The following is a 13,092-nucleotide window of genomic DNA, read 5'->3' as shown; positions in this document are numbered from 1 at the left end:
TTCTACAGATAGTATATACTGATAGAGATACCTCCACTAGGTAGTGTTATTCTACAGATAGAGATACCTCCTCTAGGTAGTGTTATTCTACTGATAGAGATCCCTCCTCTAGGTAGTGTTATTCTACAGATAGAGATACCTCCACTAGGTAGTGTTATTCTACTGATAGAGATACCTCCACTAGGTAGTGTTATTCTACAGATAGTATATACTGACAGAGATACCTCCACTAGGTAGTGTTATTCTACTGATAGAGATACCTCCACTAGGTAGTGTTATTCTACAGATAGAGATACCTCCACTAGGTAGTGTTATTCTACAGATATTATATACTGATAGAGATACCTCCACTAGGTGGTGTTATTCTACTGATAGAGATACCTCCACTAGGTAGTGTTATTCTACTGATAGAGATACCTCCACTAGGTAGTGTTATTCTACTGATAGAGATACATCCACTAGGTAGTGTTATTCTACTGATAGAGATACCTCCACTAGGTAGTGTTATTCTACAGATAGAGATACCTCCACTAGGTAGTGTTATTCTACAGATAGAGATACCTCCACTAGGTAGTGTTATTCTACAGATAGTATATACTGACAGAGATACCTCCACTAGGTAGTGTTATTCTACTGATAGAGATACCTCCACTAGGTAGTGTTATTCTACTGATAGAGATACATCCACTAGGTAGTGTTATTCTACTGATAGAGATACCTCCACTAGGTAGTGTTATTCTACAGATAGAGATACCTCCACTAGGTAGTGTTATTCTACAGATAGAGATACCTCCACTAGGTAGTGTTATTCTACAGATAGTATATACTGACAGAGATACCTCCACTAGGTAGTGTTATTCTACAGATAGTATATACTGATGGAGATACCTCCTCTAGGTAGTGTTATTCTACTGATAGAGATACCTCCACTAGGTAGTGTTATTCTACTGATAGAGATACCTCCACTAGGTAGTGTTATTCTACAGATAGAGATACCTCCACTAGGTAGTGTTATTCTACTGATAGAGATACCTCCACTAGGTAGTGTTATTCTGCTGATAGAGATACCTCCACTAGGTAGTGTTATTCTACAGATAGTATATACAGATAGAGATACCTCCACTAGGTAGTGTTATTCTACTGTTAGAGATACCTCCACTAGGTAGTGTTATTCTACTGATAGAGATACCTCCACTAGGTAGTGTTATTCTACTGATAGAGATACCTCCACTAGGTAGTGTTATTCTACTGATAGAGATACCTCCACTAGGTAGTGTTATTCTACATATAGAGATACCTCCACTAGGTAGTGTTATTCTACAGATAGTATATACTGATAGAGATACCTCCACTAGGTAGTGTTATTCTACAGATAGTATATACTGATAGAGATACCTCCACTAGGTAGTGTTATTCTACAGATAGTATATACTGATAGAGATACCTCCACTAGGTAGTGTTATTCTACTGATAGAGATACATCCACTAGGTAGTGTTATTCTACTGATAGAGATACCTGCACTAGGTAGTGTTATTCTACTGATAGAGATACCTCCACTAGGTAGTGTTATTCTACTGATAGAGATACCTCCACTAGGTAGTGTTATTCTACTGATAGAGATACCTCCTCTAGGTAGTGTTATTCTACAGATAGTATATACTGATAGAGATACCTCCACTAGGTAGTGTTATTCTACAGATATTATATACTGATAGAGATACCTCCACTAGGTAGTGTTATTCTACTGATAGAGATACCTCCACTAGGTAGTGTTATTCTACTGATAGAGATACCTCCACTAGGTAGTGTTATTCTACTGTTAGAGATACCTCCACTAGGTAGTGTTATTCTACTGATAGAGATACCTCCACTAGGTAGTGTTATTCTACAGATAGAGATACCTCCACTAGGTAGTGTTATTCTACAGATAGAGATACCTCCACTAGGTAGTGTTATTCTACTGATAGAGATACCTCCACTAGGTAGTGTTATTCTACAGATAGAGATACCTCCAGTAGGTAGTGTTATTCTACTGATAGAGATACCTCCACTAGGTAGTGTTATTCTACTGATAGAGATACCTCCACTAGGTAGTGTTATTCTACAGATAGTATATACTGACAGAGATACCTCCACTAGGTAGTGTTATTCTACTGATAGAGATACCTCCACTAGGTAGTGTTATTCTACAGATAGAGATACCTCCACTAGGTAGTGTTATTCTACTGATAGAGATACCTCCACTAGGTAGTGTTATTCTACTGATAGAGATACCTCCACTAGGTAGTGTTATTCTACTGATAGAGATACCTCCACTAGGTAGTGTTATTCTACTGATAGAGATACCTCCACTAGGTAGTGTTATTCTACTGATAGAGATACCTCCACTAGGTAGTGTTATTCTACTGATAGAGATACCTCCACTAGGTAGTGTTATTCTACAGATAGAGATACCTCCACTAGGTAGTGTTATTCTACAGATATTATATACTGATAGAGATACCTCCACTAGGTAGTGTTATTCTACAGATAGAGATACCTCCACTAGGTAGTGTTATTCTACAGATAGTATATACTGACAGAGATACCTCCACTAGGTAGTGTTATTCTACAGATAGTATATACTGATGGAGATACCTCCTCTAGGTAGTGTTATTCTACTGATAGAGATACCTCCACTAGGTAGTGTTATTCTACTGATAGAGATACCTCCACTAGGTAGTGTTATTCTGCTGATAGAGATACCTCCACTAGGTAGTGTTATTCTACAGATAGAGATACCTCCACTAGGTAGTGTTATTCTACTGATAGAGATACATCCACTAGGTAGTGTTATTCTACAGATAGAGATACCTCCACTAGGTAGTGTTATTCTACTGATAGATACCTCCACTAGGTAGTGTTATTCTACAGATAGAGATACCTCCACTAGGTAGTGTTATTCTACAGATAGAGATACCTGCACTAGGTAGTGTTATTCTACTGATAGAGATACCTCCACTAGGTAGTGTTATTCTACTGATAGAGATACCTCCACTAGGTAGTGTTATTCTACTGATAGAGATACCTCCACTAGGTAGTGTTATTCTACATATAGAGATACCTCCACTAGGTAGTGTTATTCTACAGATAGTATATACTGATAGAGATACCTCCACTAGGTAGTGTTATTCTACAGATAGTATATACTGATAGAGATACCTCCACTAGGTAGTGTTATTCTACAGATAGTATATACTGATAGAGATACCTCCACTAGGTAGTGTTATTCTACTGATAGAGATACCTCCACTAGGTAGTGTTATTCTACAGATAGTATATACTGATAGAGATACCTCCACTAGGTAGTGTTATTCTACAGATAGAGATACCTCCACTAGGTAGTGTTATTCTACTGATAGTATATACTGATAGAGATACCTCCACTAGGTAGTGTTATTCTACAGATAGAGATACCTCCACTAGGTAGTGTTATTCTACTGATAGAGATACCTCCACTAGGTAGTGTTATTCTACTGATAGAGATACCTCCACTAGGTAGTGTTATTCTACAGATAGAGATACCTCCACTAGGTAGTGTTATTCTATAGATAGTATATACTGATAGAGATACCTCCACTAGGTAGTGTTATTCTACTGATAGAGATACCTCCACTAGGTAGTGTTATTCTACAGATAGTATATACTGATAGAGATACCTCCACTAGGTAGTGTTATTCTACAGATAGTATATACTGATAGAGATACCTCCACTAGGTAGTGTTATTCTACAGATAGTATATACTGATAGAGATACCTCCACTAGGTAGTGTTATTCTACAGATAGTATATACTGATAGAGATACCTCCACTAGGTAGTGTTATTCTACTGATAGAGATACCTCCACTAGGTAGTGTTATTCTACTGATAGAGATACCTCCACTAGGTAGTGTTATTCTACAGATAGAGATACCTCCACTAGGTAGTGTTATTCTACAGATAGAGATACCTCCACTAGGTAGTGTTATTCTACAGATAGAGATACCTCCACTAGGTAGTGTTATTCTACTGATAGAGATACCTCCACTAGGTAGTGTTATTCTACAGATAGTATATACTGACAGAGATACCTCCACTAGGTAGTGTTATTCTACAGATAGAGATACCTCCACTAGGTAGTGTTATTCTACAGATAGAGATACCTCCACTAGGTAGTGTTATTCTACTGATAGAGATACCTCCACTAGGTAGTGTTATTCTACTGATAGAGATACCTCCACTAGGTAGTGTTATTCTACAGATAGTATATACTGACAGAGATACCTCCACTAGGTAGTGTTATTCTACAGATAGAGATACCTCCTCTAGGTAGTGTTATTCTACTGATAGAGATACCTCCACTAGGTAGTGTTATTCTACAGATAGTATATACTGACAGAGATACCTCCACTAGGTAGTGTTATTCTACAGATAGTATATACTGATAGAGATACCTCCACTAGGTAGTGTTATTCTACTGACAGAGATACCTCCACTGGGTAGTGTTATTCTACAGATAGTATATACTGATAGAGATACCTCCACTAGGTAGTGTTATTCTATAAATGACAGGGTATTTAACTGACCTCCTCCTCCACAGCGAACAGCTTGACGATGTTCTTATGGTTGAGTTTCTTCAGGACCTCAAACTCTCTCATTTGGACGTCGAGTGGTCGCAGGAAACTGAGGTTGTTGAACACCTTCACCGCATATAGGTCCCCCGTTTTCTGGTGTTACAGAACACAGTGTTATATACAGGTGTGTTTTCAGGTGTTAGAACACAGTGTTATATACAGGTGTGTTTTCAGGTGTTAGAACACAGTGTTATATACAGGTGTGTTTTCAGGTGTTAGAGAACACAGTGTTATATACAGGTGTGTTTTCAGGTGTTAGAACACAGTGTTATATACAGGTGTTACAGAACACAGTGTTATATACAGGTGTGTTTTCAGGTGTTACAGAACACAGTGTTATATACAGGTGTGTTTTCAGGTGTTACAGAACACAGTGTTATATACAGGTGTGTTTTCAGGTGTTACAGAACACAGTGTTATATACAGGTGTGTTTTCAGGTGTTACAGAACACAGTGTTATATACAGGTGTGTTTTCAGGTGTTACAGAACACAGTGTTATATACAGGTGTGTTTTCAGGTGTTACAGAACACAGTGTTATATACAGGTGTGTTTTCAGGTGTTACAGAACACAGTGTTATATACAGGTGTGTTTTCTGGTGTTAGAGAACACAGTGTTATATACAGGTGTGTTTTCAGGTGTTACAGAACACACAGTGTTATATACAGGTGTGTTTTCAGGTGTTACAGAACACAGTGTTATATACAGGTGTGTTTTCAGGTGTTACAGAACACAGTGTTATATACAGGTGTGTTTTCAGCCACAAGAGCATTAGTGAGGTGGGGGGTGATTAGGCTGCGAGCCAGGCCTTGCCCGACCTCACTAAGCTCGCAGTCAGAGTTCCAATTCATCCCGAAGGTGTCCGATGAGGTTGAGGTCAGGGCTCTGTGCATGCCAGTCAAGTTCTTCCACACCGATGTCAAAAAACCATTTCTGTAGGGACCTTTGTGCCCCCCACAAAGCAAGGAAGGGGACTTCCCCAAACTGTTGCCACAAAGTTGGAAGCACAGAATCTTCTGGAATGTCCTTGTATTCTGTAGCGTTAAGATTTCCCTTCACTGGAACTAAGGGGCCTAGTCTGAACCATGAAAAACAGCCCCAGACCATTATTCCTCCTCCACCAAACGTTACAGCTGGCACTATGCATTCTGGCAGGAAGTGTTGTCCGCAGAAGGACGGGTTGAAATAGTAGAATCCACTCATTTGAAGGGGTGTCCACATACTGCTGTATATATAGTGGATTTTTTATTTGACCTTAATTTAACAAGGCAGTTAATTAAGAACAAATTCTTATTTACAATGACGGCCTCCCGGGGAATGGTGGGTTAACTGGTCTAGGAACAGTGGGTTAACTGGTCTAGGAACGGTGGGTTAACTGGTCTAGGAACAGTGGGTTAACTGGTCTAGGAACGGTGGGTTAACTGGTCTAGGAACAGTGGGTTAACTGGTCTAGGAACAGAGGGTTAACTGGTCTAGGAACAGAGGGTTAACTGGTCTAGGAACAGAGGGTTAACTGGTCTAGGAACAGTGGGTTAACTGGTCTAGGAACGGTGGGTTAACTGGTCTAGGAACAGTGGGTTAACTGGTCTAGGAACAGAGGGTTAACTGGTCTAGGAACAGAGGGTTAACTGGTCTAGGAACAGAGGGTTAACTGGTCTAGGAACAGAGGGTTAACTGGTCTAGGAACAGTGGGTTAACTGGTCTAGGAACGGTGGGTTAACTGGTCTAGGAACAGTGGGTTAACTGGTCTAGGAACAGAGGGTTAACTGGTCTAGGAACAGGGGTTAACTGGTCTAGGAACAGAGGGTTAACTGGTTTAGGAACAGTGGGTTAACTGGTCTAGGAACAGTGGGTTAACTGGTTTAGGAACAGTGGGTTAACTGGTCTAGGAATGGTGGGTTAACTGGTCTAGGAACGGTGGGTTAACTGGTTTAGGAACAGTGGGTTAACTGGTCTAGGAACAGTGGGTTAACTGCCTTGTTCAGGGGCAGAATGACAGATTTATACCTTGTCAATTTGGGGATTCAATCTAGCAACCTTTGAGGTTACTGACCCAATGTTATAACCACTAGGCTACCCTGCCGTCCCGTATCTAGGGAATAGGTTGCCATCAGGGACACAGCCCTAGTGAGACAGTCCATCAGGGACACAGCCCTAGTGAGACAGTCCTTCAGGGACACAGCCCTAGTGAGACAGTCCTTCAGGGACACAGCCCTAGTGAGACAGTCCTTCAGGGACACAGCCCTAGTGAGACAGTCCTTCAGGGACACAGCCCTAGTGAGACAGTCCATCAGGGACACAGCCCTAGTGAGACAGTCCTTCAGGGACACAGCCCTAGTGAGACAGTCCTTCAGGGACACAGCCCTAGTGAGACAGTCCATCAGGGACACAGCCCTAGTGAGACAGTCCTTCAGGGACACAGCCCTAGTGAGACAGTCCTTCAGGGACACAGCCCTAGTGAGACAGTCCTTCAGGGACACAGCCCTAGTGAGACAGTCCTTCAGGGACACAGCCCTAGTGAGACAGACCTTCAGGGACACAGCCCTAGAGAGACAGTCCATCAGGTCCCATCAGGGACACAGCCCTAGTGAGACAGTCCTTCAGGGACACAGCCCTAGTGAGACAGTCCTTCAGAGACACAGCCCTAGTGAGACAGTCCTTCAGGGACACAGCCCTAGTGAGACAGTCCATCAGGGACACAGCCCTAGTGAGACAGTCCTTCAGGTCCCATCAGGGACACAGACCTAGTGAGACAGTCCTTCAGGGACACAGCCCTAGTGAGACAGTCCTTCAGGGACACAGCCCTAGTGAGACAGTCCTTCAGGGACACAGCCCTAGTGAGACAGTCCTTCAGGGACACAGCCCTAGTGAGACAGTCCTTCAGGGACACAGCCCTAGTGAGACAGTCCTTCAGGGACACAGCCCTAGTGAGACAGTCCTTCAGGGACACAGCCCTAGTGAGACAGTCCTTCAGGGACACAGCCCTAGTGAGACAGTCCTTCAGGGACACAGCCCTAGTGAGACAGACCTTCAGGGACACAGCCCTAGTGAGACAGTCCATCAGGGACACAGCCCTAGTGAGACAGTCCTTCAGGGACACAGCCCTAGTGAGACAGTCCTTCAGGGACACAGCCCTAGTGAGACAGTCCTTCAGGGACACAGCCCTAGTGAGACAGTCCTTCAGGGACACAGCCCTAGTGAGACAGTCCTTCAGGGACACAGCCCTAGTGAGACAGTCCATCAGGTCCCATCAGGGACACAGCCCTAGTGAGACAGTCCTTCAGGGACACAGCCCTAGTGAGACAGTCCATCAGGTCCCATCAGGGACACAGCCCTAGTGAGACAGTCCTTCAGGGACACAGCCCTAGTGAGACAGTCCTTCAGGGACACAGCCCTAGTGAGACAGTCCTTCAGGGACACAGCCCTAGTGAGACAGTCCTTCAGGGACACAGCCCTAGTGAGACAGTCCCTTCAGGGACACAGCCCTAGTGAGACAGTCCATCAGGTCCCATCAGGGACACAGCCCTAGTGAGACAGTCCTTCAGGGACACAGCCCTAGTGAGACAGTCCATCAGGGACACAGCCCTAGTGAGACAGTCCATCAGGGACACAGCCCTAGTGAGACAGTCCTTCAGGGACACAGCCCTAGTGAGACAGTCCTTCAGGGACACAGCCCTAGTGAGACAGTCCTTCAGGGACACAGCCCTAGTGAGACAGTCCTTCAGGGACACAGCCCTAGTGAGACAGTCCTTCAGGGACACAGCCCTAGTGAGACAGTCCATCAGGGACACAGCCCTAGTGAGACAGTCCTTCAGGTCCCATCAGGGACACAGCCCTAGTGAGACAGTCCTTCAGGGACACAGCCCTAGTGAGACAGTCCTTCAGGGACACAGCCCTAGTGAGACAGTCCTTCAGGGACACAGCCCTAGTGAGACAGTCCATCAGGGACACAGCCCTAGTGAGACAGTCCATCAGGTCCCATCAGGGACACAGCCCTAGTGAGACAGTCCTTCAGGGACACAGCCCTAGTGAGACAGTCCTTCAGGGACACAGCCCTAGTGAGACAGTCCTTCAGGGACACAGCCCTAGTGACAGTCCTTCAGGGACACAGCCCTAGTGAGACAGTCCATCAGGGACACAGCCCTAGTGAGACAGTCCATCAGGGACACAGCCCTAGTGAGACAGTCCATCAGGGACACAGCCCTAGTGAGACAGTCCTTCAGGGACACAGCCCTAGTGAGACAGTCCTTCAGGGACACAGCCCTAGTGAGACAGTCCATCAGGTCCCATCAGGGACACAGCCCTAGTGAGACAGTCCTTCAGGGACACAGCCCTAGTGAGACAGTCCTTCAGGGACACAGCCCTAGTGAGACAGTCCATCAGGGACACAGCCCTAGTGAGACAGTCCTTCAGGGACACAGCCCTAGTGAGACAGTCCTTCAGGGACACAGCCCTAGTGAGACAGTCCTTCAGGGACACAGCCCTAGTGAGACAGTCCTTCAGGGACACAGCCCTAGTGAGACAGTCCATCAGGTCCCATCAGGGACACAGCCCTAGTGAGACAGTCCTTCAGGGACACAGCCCTAGTGAGACAGTCCTTCAGGGACACAGCCCTAGTGAGACAGTCCATCAGGGACACAGCCCTAGTGAGACAGTCCTTCAGGGACACAGCCCTAGTGAGACAGTCCTTCAAGGACACAGCCCTAGTGAGACAGTCCTTCAGGGACACAGCCCTAGTGAGACAGTCCTTCAGGGACACAACCCTAGTGAGACAGTCCTTCAGGGACACAACCCTAGTGAGACAGTCCTTCAGGGACACAGACCTAGTGAGACAGTCCTTCAGGGACACAACCCTAGTGAGACAGTCCTTCAGGGACACAGACCTAGTGAGACAGTCCTTCAGGGACACAGCCCTAGTGAGACAGTCCATCAGGGACACAGCCCTAGTGAGACAGTCCTTCAGGGACACAACCCTAGTGAGACAGTCCTTCAGGGACACAGACCTAGTGAGACAGTCCTTCAGGGACACAGCCCTAGTGAGACAGTCCTTCAGGGACACAGCCCTAGTGAGACAGTCCTTCAGGGACACAGCCCTAGTGAGACAGTTCATTAAGTGCCATAGATGTTCATTCTGTCAGAATCAAACAGACAGAACCAAACACAAAGACATGTCCAGACCCGTCCTAAAATGTGTTGGCATCCTCCCTCTAGTCGAGAGAGACCTGGGAAAGCCCCTGTGGAGACAGAAGGGAAAGCCCCTGTGGAGAGAGAAGGGTTAGCACGCTAGCTTAGACTGATATGGCTGAGCAGACAACCGTAACCCTCTGAGACATGAACAGTTGGTGAAACGTCTCAAAATGGCGAGTTAGTGAGACAACAGACAGTGAACAACAGTACTATATTAGACTTCCTGTTCGGTCTACATGCCAACAACTAAAACAACACTACACTTCTGCTCTTGCATCCACGCAGGTGAGAGACTGCCAAGATGCTTGGTGGAGAGACTGCCAAGATGCTTGGTGGAGAGACTGCCAAGATGCTTGGTGGAGAGACTGCCAAGATGCTTGGTGGAGAGACTGCCAAGATGCTTGGTGGAGAGACTGCCAAGATGCTTGGTGGAGAGACTGCCAAGATGTTTGGTGGAGAGACTGCCAAGATGCTTGGTGGAGAGACTGCCAAGATGTCCCCCTCAGTTACAGTCCAGCCCCCCCACAGTGTTGCCCATAGATACAGTTGAAGTCAGAAGTTTACATACACTTAGGTTGGAGTCATTAAAACTCGTTTTTCAACCACTCCACATATTGTCTGCTTGTTAACAAACTATAGTTTTGGCAAGTCGGTTAGGACATCTACTTTGTGCATGACACAAGTAATTTTTCCAACAATTGTTTACAGACAGATTATTTCACTTATAATTCACTATATCACAATTCTAGTGGGTCAGAAGTTTACATTCACTAAGTTGACTGTGCCTTTAAACAGATTGGAAAATTATATTACCAGTCCTGTACCCTGTGTCTGCCACGGTAGATGTTAGCCCTGTACCTTGTGTCTGCCACGGTAGATGTTAGCCCTGTACCTTGTGTCTGCCACGGTAGATGTTAGCCCTGTACCTTGTGTCTGCCACGGTAGATGTTAGCGTGTTAGCCCTGTACCTTGTGTCTGCCACGGTAGGTGTTAGCCCTGTACCTTGTGTCTGCCACGGTAGATGTTAGCGTGTTAGCCCTGTACCTTGTGTCTGCCACGGTAGATGTTAGTGTTAGCCCTGTACCTTGTGTCTGTCACGGTAGATGTTTGTGTTAGCCCTGTACCTTGTGTCTGCCACGGTAGATGTTTGTGTTAGCCCTGTACCTTGTGTCTGCCACGGTAGATGTTAGCCCTGTACCTTGTGTCTGCCACGGTAGATGTTAGCCCTGTACCTTGTGTCTGCCACGGTAGATGTTAGCCCTGTACCTTGTGTCTGCCACGGTAGATGTTAGTGTTAGCCCTGTACCTTGTGTCTGCCACGGTAGATGTTAGCGTGTTAGCCCTGTACCTTGTGTCTGCCACGGTAGATGTTAGTGTTAGCCCTGTACCTTGTGTCTGCCACGGTAGATGTTAGCCCTGTACCTTGTGTCTGCCACGGTAGATGTTAGTGTTAGCCCTGTACCTTGTGTCTGCCACGGTAGATGTTAGTGTTAGACCTGTACCTTGTGTCTGCCACGGTAGATGTTAGTGTTAGCCCTGTACCTTGTGTCTGCCACGGTAGATGTTAGTGTTAGACCTGTACCTTGTGTCTGCCACGGTAGATGTTAGTGTTAGACCTGTACCTTGTGTCTGCCACGGTAGACGTTAGCTGTAGCTCCCTGGCCCAGCAGGTCTGAGATGAGCCACAGGTAGTTGGCTGTGCTCTGCATGATGATGGCTTCAGGTTCACCTGTAGTGGAGAACAAAGCAGCACATTCAGACAGCACACTAAGGGGAATGACATATTGAACAACTAGCTCTGGTCCAGGGTGTTAGTGAGGCTCAACGTTAGCAAGCTGCACTAACGCCAAGGACCAGAGCTAACAGTGGTCCTGGGTCACTCATACAGTAGATAAAGAGAGCAACATTAGGTTATAGCAACCCCTGAAACAGTAACTGTCAATTAGTATCATGACTGTTGTAGCTATGGTCATAATAACATGCATTCTGTGTACTTCAAATATCAATCATTTCTGGTAAATATTGAATAGATATTTCACTAGCTAGGTTGCCAATCCAAATGGTGTGTTCTTACACCAAACTGACTTGTTGCTGGGGGGGGGGGGGTAAATGTGCCTAGTCTGGTTTTGGAAGGTGTGTTCTAGCCAGCAGTGCGGGTACACTGTCTACATGATGAGATTATTATGGATAAAAGTGAGAATATCTGGATTTGTCAAACGGCATCAAGAGCATCACCATGACTTTCACTGTGAAGTTCATCATATAATGTATTTCACCTGCAGCCTGATAAACTGCACCGCTTCCTGAATCGTAGTGGGAGACACCATATCATCCCATGACTCCAAATGGGTTATAACTCGGTTATAAATATTTGCGAATAAAGGAGGTCTCAAACCGCCATTTCGCACATAATTACATTTACCTACATAAAAGTATTCCACCATGATGAACTATTATCTAAGGGCATTTATAAAATTGTACGAAAACTTCCTGTTTCCAACACAGCTGTCGTGCTAAAAATAAGACTTTTACATAAAAACTGTCGATGCGTTTAGTAAAATCCACTTCCTGACTCATCAGTGTCACAGCCAATAGGAGGCCTCGCTGATCCACTGAGCAGTTAGAGGAAACATCAAACCCACCGCATTAAATCTAGACTAGAGGGATAATACTGTATTAGCTGGATCTCAAGCAGTGTGAAACTGACGATAACTTTTATTACACCGTGACGCCATGGGAAACCCCCCTCCGGCTCTCTATCCATGACAATGTCCGAGCTACATGTCAAAGTCTGACGTTATAGTAATGGTCAGAAACGTCATTTGACTATGACAAAATGCTGTAGTAACGTATATCTGGGTAGCTAAAGTTGTGTGCCCTAACTACGCATCAAGCAATGGTTTATGTTATCTTTTAATAATGTCTTCTCAACCAAATAACGCCGAAGGAGGAGGAAAATGTATTTAGATCAACGTTTTATTCGTGTCTCGTCAGTCGGTCTGATTCACAGTGAAAAACAACAACAAAGATGACAGATCCCACCTCCACAAAAGGATATACACCGATATTACACAAGTACAACTGGGAAGGACGACACCGTGTGCAGTTAAAACACCTTGTAGTCATACAATATAACTTTATATTTTGTACATTTTGTCAGGTAAAAATCACAAAGTATAATCAGGTTGTGTTTATTTCCTTACCTCCGGGAAAAACCAGAATCCTTTCACTTCTGGATCACGTGATGGGAA

The 13,092-nt window shown here is 44.9% G+C and overlaps 1 pseudogene; it reads right to left on the bottom strand.

Moving 5' to 3' along the window:
- Positions 1-13,092, bottom strand: part of LOC124024919 — a 36,976-nt pseudogene extending 23,884 nt beyond the window's left edge.

This window comes from Oncorhynchus gorbuscha, unplaced genomic scaffold (genome assembly GCF_021184085.1).
Source record: "Oncorhynchus gorbuscha isolate QuinsamMale2020 ecotype Even-year unplaced genomic scaffold, OgorEven_v1.0 Un_scaffold_2075, whole genome shotgun sequence".
In the NCBI taxonomy this organism is placed as follows: Eukaryota; Metazoa; Chordata; class Actinopteri; order Salmoniformes; family Salmonidae; genus Oncorhynchus; species Oncorhynchus gorbuscha.
Note: the sequence above shows the minus strand (reverse complement) of the source record. Positions and strands in the feature narration are given on the sequence as shown.